The 11246-nt window shown below is 44.8% G+C and overlaps 1 non-coding gene across 1 annotated transcript; it reads right to left on the reverse strand.

The window, feature by feature from the left end:
* Positions 1 to 5488: 5488 nt before the first annotated feature.
* Positions 5489 to 5560, reverse strand: TRNAE-CUC (transfer RNA glutamic acid (anticodon CUC)). Its single transcript has one exon. It is a non-coding gene; the product is annotated as a tRNA-Glu (tRNA).
* Positions 5561 to 11246: the final 5686 nt, after the last annotated feature.

Here is an 11246-nt window from a genome sequence, read left to right on the forward strand (position 1 = left end):
CCATCCAATATATCTAACATCCATCCATCCATCCATCCATCCATCCATCCATCCATCCACCCATCCATCCATCCATCCATCCATCCATCCATCCATCCATCCAAACATCCATCCATCCATCCACCCATCCATCCATCCATCCATCCATCCATCCATCCATCCAAACATCCATCCATCCATCCATCCATCCATTCATCTACCACCAGTGGGTTTATACTACACTCAGATAAAAGCCAAAGTATTAATGACCTATCAGGCTTCCCATGACTTGCACAACTCCCCTCCCCCATTGCCCATCTGCCTCTGTCTCCCCCTACTCTTCTCTTAGTTTCCTCTACTCTAGCCACACGGTTCTCCATGCTCCATTCTAGATAAGCTCCCGCCTCAGCACCGTTATGCGTGATGTTCCCTCTTCCTGGAGCACCCTACCCTTACGTAGCCCCCCTTCCTCCCTGCTCCTTCCAGGTTTTTACTCAAATGTCATCTTCCCTGTCCACCTTTCATCAAATAGCAACTCCTCTCTACTACTGTCCCTTACTTTCCCTTTTAACACTTTTCACCATCTCATAGACTATATACTACTTGTTCTTCTTATTTATTGTGTGCCCCCCACTCCCACCCCACAATCTCCCAGTGGAATATAAATTCTAAAATGAAAGGATTTTTGATGTTTTGTTTATTGCTACATTCCCTGTGCCCCAAAGAATCCCTACCACACAGAAGGTGTTCGATAAATATTTGTTGAATATATCAACAAGGACCTACTGTATAGCATAGGGAACTCTACCCAATACTCTGTAATAACCTATGTGGGAAAAGAATCTGAAAGAGAATAGATATATGAATATGTATAACTAAATCACTTTGCTATACACCTGAAACTAACACAACATTTTAAATCAACTATACTCCAATATAAAATGCGAAATCAAAAAATTGTTGAATAAATGATGAAGATATGGAAGCAGCTCTGTGAAAGTTTCCAACATGCTACTGGAGGGGAATTCAGCCAAGCTGTGAGAGTTTCTGCAAACTTATTTCATCCCTCGCGCTGCACAGGCTGAAACTCAAGTGAGAGTTAATATGCTGCTTGTGCCCTTAGGAAGTGTCCTGAACTTTCCATGGAAGCTGTGGGCTTGGCTCTTAGTGACTTCTTGTCCTGCTTAGGCAAACCTGAGAGCAAGGAAGGGAAAAAGTGAACACTTCACACATTGTATCTTCAAAGCACTTAATAAATGCTCAAGTAATTAATTCCCTTGGCTCTCTGGGAAGCGGATTTTATTGTCTCTCTTCTGGCAATAGGGAAATGAGTGTGCTGGGGAGTTCCGTCATTTTCCCAGGACCGCGGAGCAAGCCGGGAGTGGTGCCAGGATGGCGTTGGCATCCTCTGAGTTTCTGGCCGGGAGGCCTGTTTCCCTGTTGGTGGGCAGAGGAGTGGAATCGATGGGAAGTAGTACAGAGAGTCTTAGGACTTCGGGAGCTGGGTGCTTGGGCGGTTGTACAGAAATGGGAACCCACCTGCACCCATTTTTCTTCCAGTGTTCCAGGTCTAAGTTGAGGCTTAAGTGTAAACTTTACAAAGCCAGGGGACGTGAACTCTCCCAATGCAGAGCATGACAAAATGGGAAATAGATGAAGAACTGGCTTTTGCTATGCCTAGTTAATCACAGTTCCTCCGTAGTCCTAACTCCTATGCTCCAGACTTTCCCCTTATCTCTTCTCCAGCAAAATTTACCTATCTGATTTTCCATACCATCAACACTCTACCCTCTGGGAGAAAGGTTATCAAAGAGGTTAACTACTTACTCTACGGGACTTCCCTGGCGGTCCAGTGGTTAAGACTCCGCACTTCCACTTCAGGGGGCACAGGTTTGATCCCTGGTTGGGGAACTAAGATCCCACATGCCATGTGGCACGGCCAAAAAACAAACAAACAAACAAAAGGTTAACTACTCTATAGTAATAATATTGATGGGCGTTCCAGGGAATTCACATTCTTACAGGTATTATCTCCATGCCAATATTTTTCTATATGTTTGGGCTGAAAGTTGGGAGACCTGAGTTTTAGGTTCTGCCATTAACTTGCCATGTATCAAGGTGGGTCCTTCTTTCCCATCTATTGTATAAATAATAATAAAGACCTATATAAATACTTGCTATGTATTAGACAGTGCTCTACACGCTCTAAGTGTATTGTTCTATTTACCCTCACAATTTCATGAGATAGGAACTATTTTTCTTCCAATTTTATTTTATTTTAAAAAAATTTATTTATTTATTTTTGGCTGTGTTGGGTCCTCGTTGCTGTATGCGGGCTTTCTCTAGTTGTGATGAGCGGGGGCTACTCTTCGTTGCGGTGCGCGGGCTTCTCATTGCGGTGGCTTCTCTTGTTGCGGAGCACGGGCTCTAAGGCGCGTGACACTCGGGCTCAGTAGCTGTGACTCGCGGGCTCTAGAGCACAGGCTCAGTAGTTGTGGTGCACAGGCTTAGTTGCTCTGTGGCATGTGGGATCTTCCCGGACCAGGGCTCGAACCCATGTCCCCTGCATTGGCAGGTGGATTCTTAACCACTGCACCACCAGGGAAGTCCTCTTCCAATTTTAAAGATGAGGAAACTGAGGCAGAGAGAGGTTAAGTGATAAATCTCAGACTCAGAGTTGGAAGGTTTCAGAAGTGGGATTTGAATCCAGGCAGCCTGGCTCCAGAGTCTGGGTTCATAACCACTACCGTATAGGGATTGATTTGAACCAGGCGTGGGATAAGACTTCAGTGAAAAAGTCAGTTCCAGTGGAGCTTGTATGAAAATAACCCTCCTCCAAAAACATTGAGAAAAGCTGGACATAAATACATGCAACAACTGTTTATAAGAATCGGAATGCACCAGCACATATAGAATTTGTGGGAATATGATGCTAGGGGGAGGGGAAGGGGATCTTTAAATTGATCCCAGCCTTTTCTCTAAAGACTTTGGTTAATTCGTGGTGCAGAGGAATAGAAGGTGAGCAGAAACTCACCGTCTTACTGGGCTGAGGATTCAGAGGTCGGACTTTGGGGCTTCCAAAGTGGTTAGAAGTTGAGAGGCATATTGTAGAAAGGAGGGAACCTCAGAGACGTGAACCCAAATCTGATGGCTTCTCTTCGTTTCACTCCTACTCTAGGCCAAGCCACCAGCGTTTTACAAAGATAATGACCACAGCCTCCTATGTGGTCTTCACGATTCCATCTTTCCTCCTTTTCAGTTTTTCTCAGCATAGCGGCCAGAGAAGTCTCTTTAAAAACATGAATCTTATTATATCCTTCTAATCACCTCCCAGTATTCTTAGCCTGAAATCCAGAGTCCTTACTGCGTGAACCACAAAGCACTGGATAATCTGACCACTGGCTCATTGGCTCCCATCACCCTTTCCTTGACCACTGGCTGCAGCCACTTTTGCCTCCTTGCTGTTTCTCAATATACCAACTCCTCTCTTCCTTCACGAAACCATGTGTTTGCCCTTCTTTTTCCTCCTAACACTGTTCCCTCAGATTTTCCACACAGCTTCTTGATGGTCTGTGTTCAAATGTCACCTAATCAGAGAGGCCCCCTCTGGACAATTCCACCCTCACTCTAACCTTTACCTTTATTATTTTTTTCATAGCACTTATTCCTATCTATAATTATTCCACTAATTTTTTATGGTTGTTTAAAACAAATCACCACGAACAGTGGCTTAAAACAGCACACATTGATTATCTCACAGTTTCTTTATGTCAGGAGTCTGAGTCTTCTGCTTAGGGCCTCAAAGGGCTGCTCTCCAAGTGTTCGTTGGGCTGCTTTCTCATCTGGGGGCTTGACTGGGTAAGGATCCACTTCCAAGCTCACCAAGGTTATTGGAATAATGAATTTCCTTGTAGTCATAGGAATGAGAGCCCTGGCTTCTCAGTCAGTGTCAGCGGGAGGCCGCTCAGCTCCTAGGGCTGCCTGCAGTTGACTGACACAGCTGCCTTCTTCATCACGCCAGCCAGGAGGGTCTTCAGAGCGAGTCAGCTAGCAAGACCGTAAGGCCATAGAAATAACATTCCACCACTACTGCCATATTTTATTGGTTGGAAACAAGGCGCAAGTCCCATTCATACTAAAGGGGAGGGAATGACACAAAACTGAGAATACTGGGAGGCAGGAATCATGGAAGGGGTAACTTAGAGTCTGTCCATCACAATTATATTCTATATTTATTCATTTACTGGTTTATTTTATGTCTCCTTCACTAGATTGGAACTTCCAAGACTACAGGACTTAATGTATCTTGTTTGTGACTGTATCCCCAGCACGTGGAACCATTACTGGCACATAGTAGATGCTCGAAATATATTTCTTGAATGAATAAATGAAACAAATATGTATATATATATATAAATACACACACACACACATATATATAATCAACCAGCTTTCTTGAAAAATGCAGTTTTCTAAGAATCCTGGCTTTCAGTCAGGTAACAGCTCTCACTAGAAGGGGTCAGAATCAGCAGACCTCATAAGCGTGTTCCATTTTCGAATGCATCCACTCCAAGACACCAGAGAAAAAGCGTCCGTGTTCAGCCTGGTTGGGTTTTGGAGGCCTGGTTAGTAGAGAAGAAGGTGTGTATATGAAGCTTTGACCTCGGTTGGGATAAGTCAACCCCGAAGTCATCCGAAAGCTCAGCATGGGGGCTGGCTTTGGAGTCAGAATGGCCCTTTCTCACTGTGACCTTTGTGGTTAATACACCAGATTCATAAATACACACATGCGTTATCCACACATCCATTTTTATATCAATAGAAAATGCTTTCCAGATGTGTGTTGGAGGTGCTAGGCTTTGTGCTGCTGACTTTTTATATTCTGTTAGGTCTCAGCCCAGCCCAGCACACAGCCTGTTGTTTTTATATCAAAAAGACGGGTCATACCTGCTTAATAAGCCAGAGGAATTCGGTGCAACCTGGGGGAACCATAGGAATGTGGTTTTCAGATCCGATTAGAGAGATGCGGCCAGGTCCCCAGGGTTCTCAGGTTCAGCTGCCTCGGCCTACAATGTCATGCATTGTCTTCCAGGCCTTGTGCTAAATGATTCAGGTTTCTGTAGCCCCTCTTCTGTAGCCTGTGTGCACAGCTCCAGAGCACACCCAAAGGGGAGTTAACCACTGCGCTTTCAGTTAGCTTTCTGGTCTTCTACTGTGGTGGCCTTTGCAGGGGTTTAGAGAAGAGAAGAGAAGTCCAAATCCTCCCCAAGTTTGAGGAGTCTTTGCTCTTTGACTTGCGGGTGGCAGGGAGCTCTGGAACAGACTCTTTAGAGTCAGAATCCTGGCCTGGCCATTTACTAGCTGTGTGACCTCAGGCAAGCCCCTTGACCTCTCTGAGCCTCCAGTGGTTCATCTGTATCCTGTAGATCTTAACACTTCATATCTCTTGGCTTAAATTTTTTTTTTTTTTTTTAAATTTGGCCACGTCGTGGAGCTTGTGGGATCTCAGTTTCCTGACCAGGGATTGAACTTGGGCACCAGCAGTGAGAGTGCTGAGTCCTAACCACTGGACCACCAGGGAATTGCCTCTTGGCTTATTTTGAAGGTGAAATGAGATGATGCATGGAAAGCTCTTAGCACAGAGTCTGGTACATAGCAAACCCCTAATAAATAAGAGCTAATATTATTACTACTACTATTAGTATAATTTAACTTAAACCTGGACCCACACTGATTTCCCTATGGGGGTTCATTGGTTTAGAAGTGAGTGTGAACAAAACGCATTCTGGAAGTGCTCCCTTAAAATTTCTCTTGAAACGTCCCTGTTCAGATCCCTGGAAACAAATACAGTGTCCTAATATGCTGGAGCCGCATTAGTGACTTTGAACTCTAGGTGTTTATTTATTTTTTTCTTGTCTCTTTGATAGGTCCCTGCTGATTTAGGGCATCTCCAGATCAGAGGTGTAAACTGAAATTCTGGGCTCTGGAGCCAGAGCTGGCTGAAGTTTTCCCTTTGATGTGTGCCTTTCTCCTTGAGCTGGGTGGACCCCAGCTGGACACATACTAGGCACTCAATTAACATGTGCTGAGTGAGTGGCTGGAGGAGAGGGGGGCTTAGCCAATAGTCATCCTAGAGGATGTAATAGTATGATAAGAATAAGGACACTAAGACGGGTCATTTTCGGGGCACTTAGGTATTCTCTGCCAGGCAACAGCCTGGGTGCTATGCATAGATTTTTCATTTACTCCTCAGGAATATTCTGTGAGGGAGATACTGTGATGCCCTCTTAAGAGATAAGAACATTGAGATTTAGCCTGAGATCCCGTTAAAGGACTGAGCCTGGATTTGAGCCCAGGAGATCTGATTAAAGAGCTCTTGGGGACTTCCCTGGTGGTCCAGTGGTTAAGGTTCCGAGCTTCTAGTGCAGAGGGCGTCGGTTCGATCCCTGGTCAGGGAATTAAGATTCTACATGCCGCGCAGCGTGGCCAAAAAAAAAAAAACCCCAAAAAAACCTCTTGCGTCTGTGTGCCAGGTCATAGGTCACCTGACTCAGCCGTCCAAACGTTAGAGCTTTGACTTGGCCTCATGTTGAAGTGCCCAGGTAGCTACTCTGCTCCCTTTCAGTCTGGAGTGATCCAGGCGGAAGCATGAAAGGGGAACAGCAATGTTTCAATCCCCTCTTTTTTATAGAAAGGGAATAGATTACATAGACCATGGCCTTAAGGAATTCCACAAAACCTTTAAAAAGGATGAGACAGATTTTCATTGTTGAACAATTGTATACGTTCCATATCTAAGTTTCTATGTGCAAAGAGAAAAAAATTCTGTAAGCGACATAAACGCCTATTTAAAAGTTGGTTAAATTTTATGTGTATAATTTTAGCTTAAAAATTATACTTATTTTTTAAATTTAATTTATAGTTTTAAATTAAAAAATAAATCAGAATGTATAAAAGGATATACAGTGAAGACAGCTTCCTTCTCTTTGTCCAGAGCTACCCAGGTCACCCAAGGAGCAAGAAAAGCTTTCGATTTCTTGTGTGTCTTTTTTTTTTTTTTTTTTCCGCGGTACATGGGCTCCAGACACACAGGCTCAGCAGCCATGGCTCGCGGGCCCAGCCGCTCTGCAGTGTGTGGGATCTTCGTGGACCGGGGCACGAACCCACGTCCCCTGCATCGGCAGGCTGACTCTCAACCACTGTGCCACCAGGGAAGCCCTCTTGTGTGTCTTTTTAGAAAGAGTTAATTATCAGGGCCTTCAAGTAAGAGGAAGAGAATTTTCCTTTTAATGCATATCTGTTTTGTATCCATTGTTGGAGTTTTTGACAACAAGCTTGGTATAAAGAAAATTAAAGTTAATAAAATAATAATCATTCTGCCGAGGGGATTGGTTCAATCCATGGTCGGTGAACTAAGATTCCGCAAGCCCAAGACATGCTGCGCAGCCAAAAAGAAAAGAAAAGAAAAGAAAAGAAAAAACCCAAACAAACAAACATAATCATTGAAGGACACAAATACTCTCCCTTCAACCGTATGCTATGTCCCAGCTTCAGAAGCAGGTGCTAAGAAACTGTCCTCTAGCTGGGACAGCTAGCTCTGTTCTCTGGTTCTCCAGGAGCTACGACAGTTGATCCTTCAACTCCAACAGAGAAGATCATGGGGCGGCCTTTGATCTCTGGTCCCATCACCTTGGTCTGTCTCCATGGCAACCACCCTGCCTCTGGTGGTGGAGAATGTGCCCTATTGTTCCACCATCCCCACCTTCATTCCACTTTAATTACCGGTGCTTGTTCCATCCCAGGTTTCATTTGCATTTGATGAGCCAGGAGGACATGCGTGTGGATAAAGTGACTCACTTTCCTCCTCGCTGTCCTCTGTTCCTTTTTTTACCTTCCCTCTCGTGCTACAAGATGCCTCCATTGCTCTCATGGACCTGGGTTCACACCTCTGTTATCTTTGTGAGTGGGTCCTGTGAACCCTGTATGGGAGTCACTTTGCACCGTAGAACCTCAGTTGGCTCACCTGTACAATGGGGATAAAAGTGAGACCCACTTCTTAGAGCTGAAAAGTAAATAGCTTCAAAGCCCAGTGGCTGGCACATAGAAAGTGATTAATAAAGGTGACGTGTCCTTATTAAGCAAGACACCTAGGGACCTGGTTGACTTGGTTATTGGAGACTTGGTTATTGGAGTGATCGAATTTTATTGTCAGTCTTTATCTATGTATGTATGTATATATGTACGTATGTATGTATCTGGTGATCTATCAATCTATCTTCTGTGTTCTGGCTGGATGACCTTTGTCTGTGACATGCAACCCAACGGCTGTCTGTCTCCACTGATCCCATCCTTTCTTGCTTTTTCTCACCCCCAAGCCTTTGCATGTGTTGCTCCCACTGCCTTGAGTGTCCATTCCTGTCCCCTCATCCCTGGTTAACTCTGCTGAGATGTTAACTTTCTCCAGGGTTCTTACTTCATCAAAAAGTCCACCCTAGCAGCTCCCGTATCTTACTATTTATCACGTTGTATCGCAATTGTCCATTTCCTTACCTTTAATCCCCTCCCTCAGCCTGTGAGCACCTGGAGAGCTGGACCTTTGTTCTGTCCAGTGTTAATTCCCCAGTAGAGTATATTATCTAGAAAGTTCTCAGTAGATATATGGATACATTCATATGACACATATTTTTTGAGCAGCTACTGTGTGTCAGGCATTATAGTCATGAGCAAAACAAGAATCCTTACCCTCAGAGAGCTTATGTTCTTTTTTTTCTTTCTTTTAAAAATTATTCATTTATTTGTCTATTTATTTTTTACAGTAGGTCCTTATTCGTTAGCTATTTTAAATACAGCAGTGTGCACATGTCAATCCCAAACTCCCAATCTATCCCTCTCCCTAACACTTCCCCCCCGGTAAACATAAGTTCATGGAGAGCTTATGTACTAATGTGGGGGGATGAATGGGCTCTAGAACACCTGCCCATCAGCAGCATGGAACTTCTTGTTGTGGCCCAGGCATACCTGGTGTTCGCATCTCTGTGCACCTGTACGTGCCGTTCCCATTGCTTCTAGCACCCATTCTCCTGTGTCAACTTAACCCCGACACCAAGGCTGGGGTATAAGTCGCTGGGGTATAAGTCACTGTGGTAGGTCCCTGTGTCTGTGATCCCCTTGAACTTTGAAAATTCCATCAAAATAGGGTCTTGGGTGTGTGGGCACCATCTGGAACGTGGGCCCCCAGGGAACCAGGGGACTATCTCTCACTTGCCCCCTGCACCTCCAGGACCCGCTTGGCAGTGAGAAGGTCTTTAGCAAACATACGCTAAAGAAAGAGAGAAATCATGTTCTCACTCTCTCTGCTTCTGGCCGAGGAAGGATTTTGTTTCCAAGGGCCCTTTTGCACAATTCTGATCTCATCCACTGCTTGACGATGTGATTATTTTAACTTTCAGAGACTTCTGGGTGAGGCCTGGCCAGGGGCTCTGGGATTATCCAGAAACATATTTCTATAGAAGTGCCAAGAGACCTGGTGGGACTTGTAGGGTCCAACGATGCTAAATAACATGGACTTTGTTTATTAACAACATTGATTTTCTGTTAAAAGAGGCATTCCTCTCCCACATAGAGAGTTGAAGTTTTGTCAAAAAACAAACATGTATGCCATAGATGCACAACTGGAAATTTTAGGGGGGGCGGTAAGGGGGGTTGATCCAAGGCTTAAGGGGAGGTGGGGATGGGTATCGAACAGGGAAACAGAATAGAAAGAGAAAAATCTGGGCAGGCTGCCTTCCTCCCTGGGCAGGGCTTGGAAAGATCCTGTCTGTGGCCACTCTATTTTGCACGATTGCATCTGGTGAGGTCCCAGCTGGCTCTTCTGCAAAGCGACTGTGTTTCTGAAAGGGGGCCTTCTGCCTAGAATGCAGGGCTCCTAACTCCTATTCCAGTGCTCTTTACCCCATATGGTCTGTCAACCCAAGGGCATGAGCAAAAACCCAAGGGCATGCTCTCAACCCAAGAGCAAAAAACATATTTCTCTTTTTTTGCATCAAAGATGGTGGTGGAAAAAAAGAATTAATTTTCTGAGAGCCACAGATAAGCTTACTGGACTCCTCTTGTGTGCTGTATAAAATGTAAGTCTAGTGCAGGGGTAGCAAACTCAAATATGTTCTCGGGCTGGGCAGGGAGCACAAATGAAGGATGCTGATTAAAGATGTATTAGATGGGAAACTCCCTGGCTGTCCAGTGGTTAGGACTTCACGCTTCCACTGCAGGGGGCCAGGGTTCGATCCCTGGTTGGGGAACTAAGATCCTGCATGCCGTATGGTGAGCCCAAAAAAAAAAAAAAAAAGATGCATTAGATGGGATCCTGGCAGGAAACAGATGATACCCTCCCACCGGGCCATCTGATGGAAGGTTCCTCAAGGGACTGTTTACAGATGTTTGTGAAGGATGAAGGGAACTAAGGAGGTAGAAGAAAACCAAGACGAATACTGAAGTACCCTGAGACTAGTAACACGTGGGAGCACTTACCTCCCCTAGGCTGAAAGAGAAGTTACTGAGGAGGGCGATTCTGTGGAGAGGCCCTGGACTGGACCCCTGACCTCGGGTAGAGGGACTCAGCCCACCTGCTATGACTCTTTGACCCCACAGGGAGGGAGCTGGGGAATATATACCTCAGGTTCACTCACACCCATAGTTTCCTCTCCATGTCGCTTGTTGGCCAAGTCCAACTTGAAGCCAAAGAAGGGACCCATACAGATCTGTAAGGATACATCTCCAGGGGCAGAGAGTAGGGTGGGGAAGGGTGGTGAGTGGCTCTGGAGGGACAAATGGAAGATCTTTAAGATGTACATAGGATGGTATATAGGACAGTTTCATTTCCACAAAGAAATAGATACCTCGTTCCCTGTAAAACTTGGCCTTCTTTGTTTACCGTAATTTCTCCCATTCCTTAAAATGGTAATAACAACAACAATGTCAACAATAACAAGGTAGCAGGGAATTCCCTGGCAGTCCAATGGCCTGGGTTCGATCCCTGGTGGGAGAACTAAGATCCCAGAAGTCATGTGGTGCGGCCAAAAAAAATAACCAAACCAAAACCCAAAAAACAATAGCAAGATAACACCCACAGACCAACCCTTAGAGAGTTGCTGTGTGGATTAAATGAATTAATTCATATAATGAACTTAGAATATTCCAAGTAAGTGTTAAGTTTTTTTTTGTTATTACACCATCATGATCCTTTATTTCTCTACTTTTGAAAGAGAAGT

Source organism: Aethalodelphis obliquidens, unplaced genomic scaffold (genome assembly GCF_003676395.1).
Source record: "Aethalodelphis obliquidens isolate GAN/ISIS:26980383/991018 unplaced genomic scaffold, ASM367639v1 scaffold28, whole genome shotgun sequence".
NCBI classification, from domain to species: domain Eukaryota; kingdom Metazoa; phylum Chordata; class Mammalia; order Artiodactyla; family Delphinidae; genus Aethalodelphis; species Aethalodelphis obliquidens.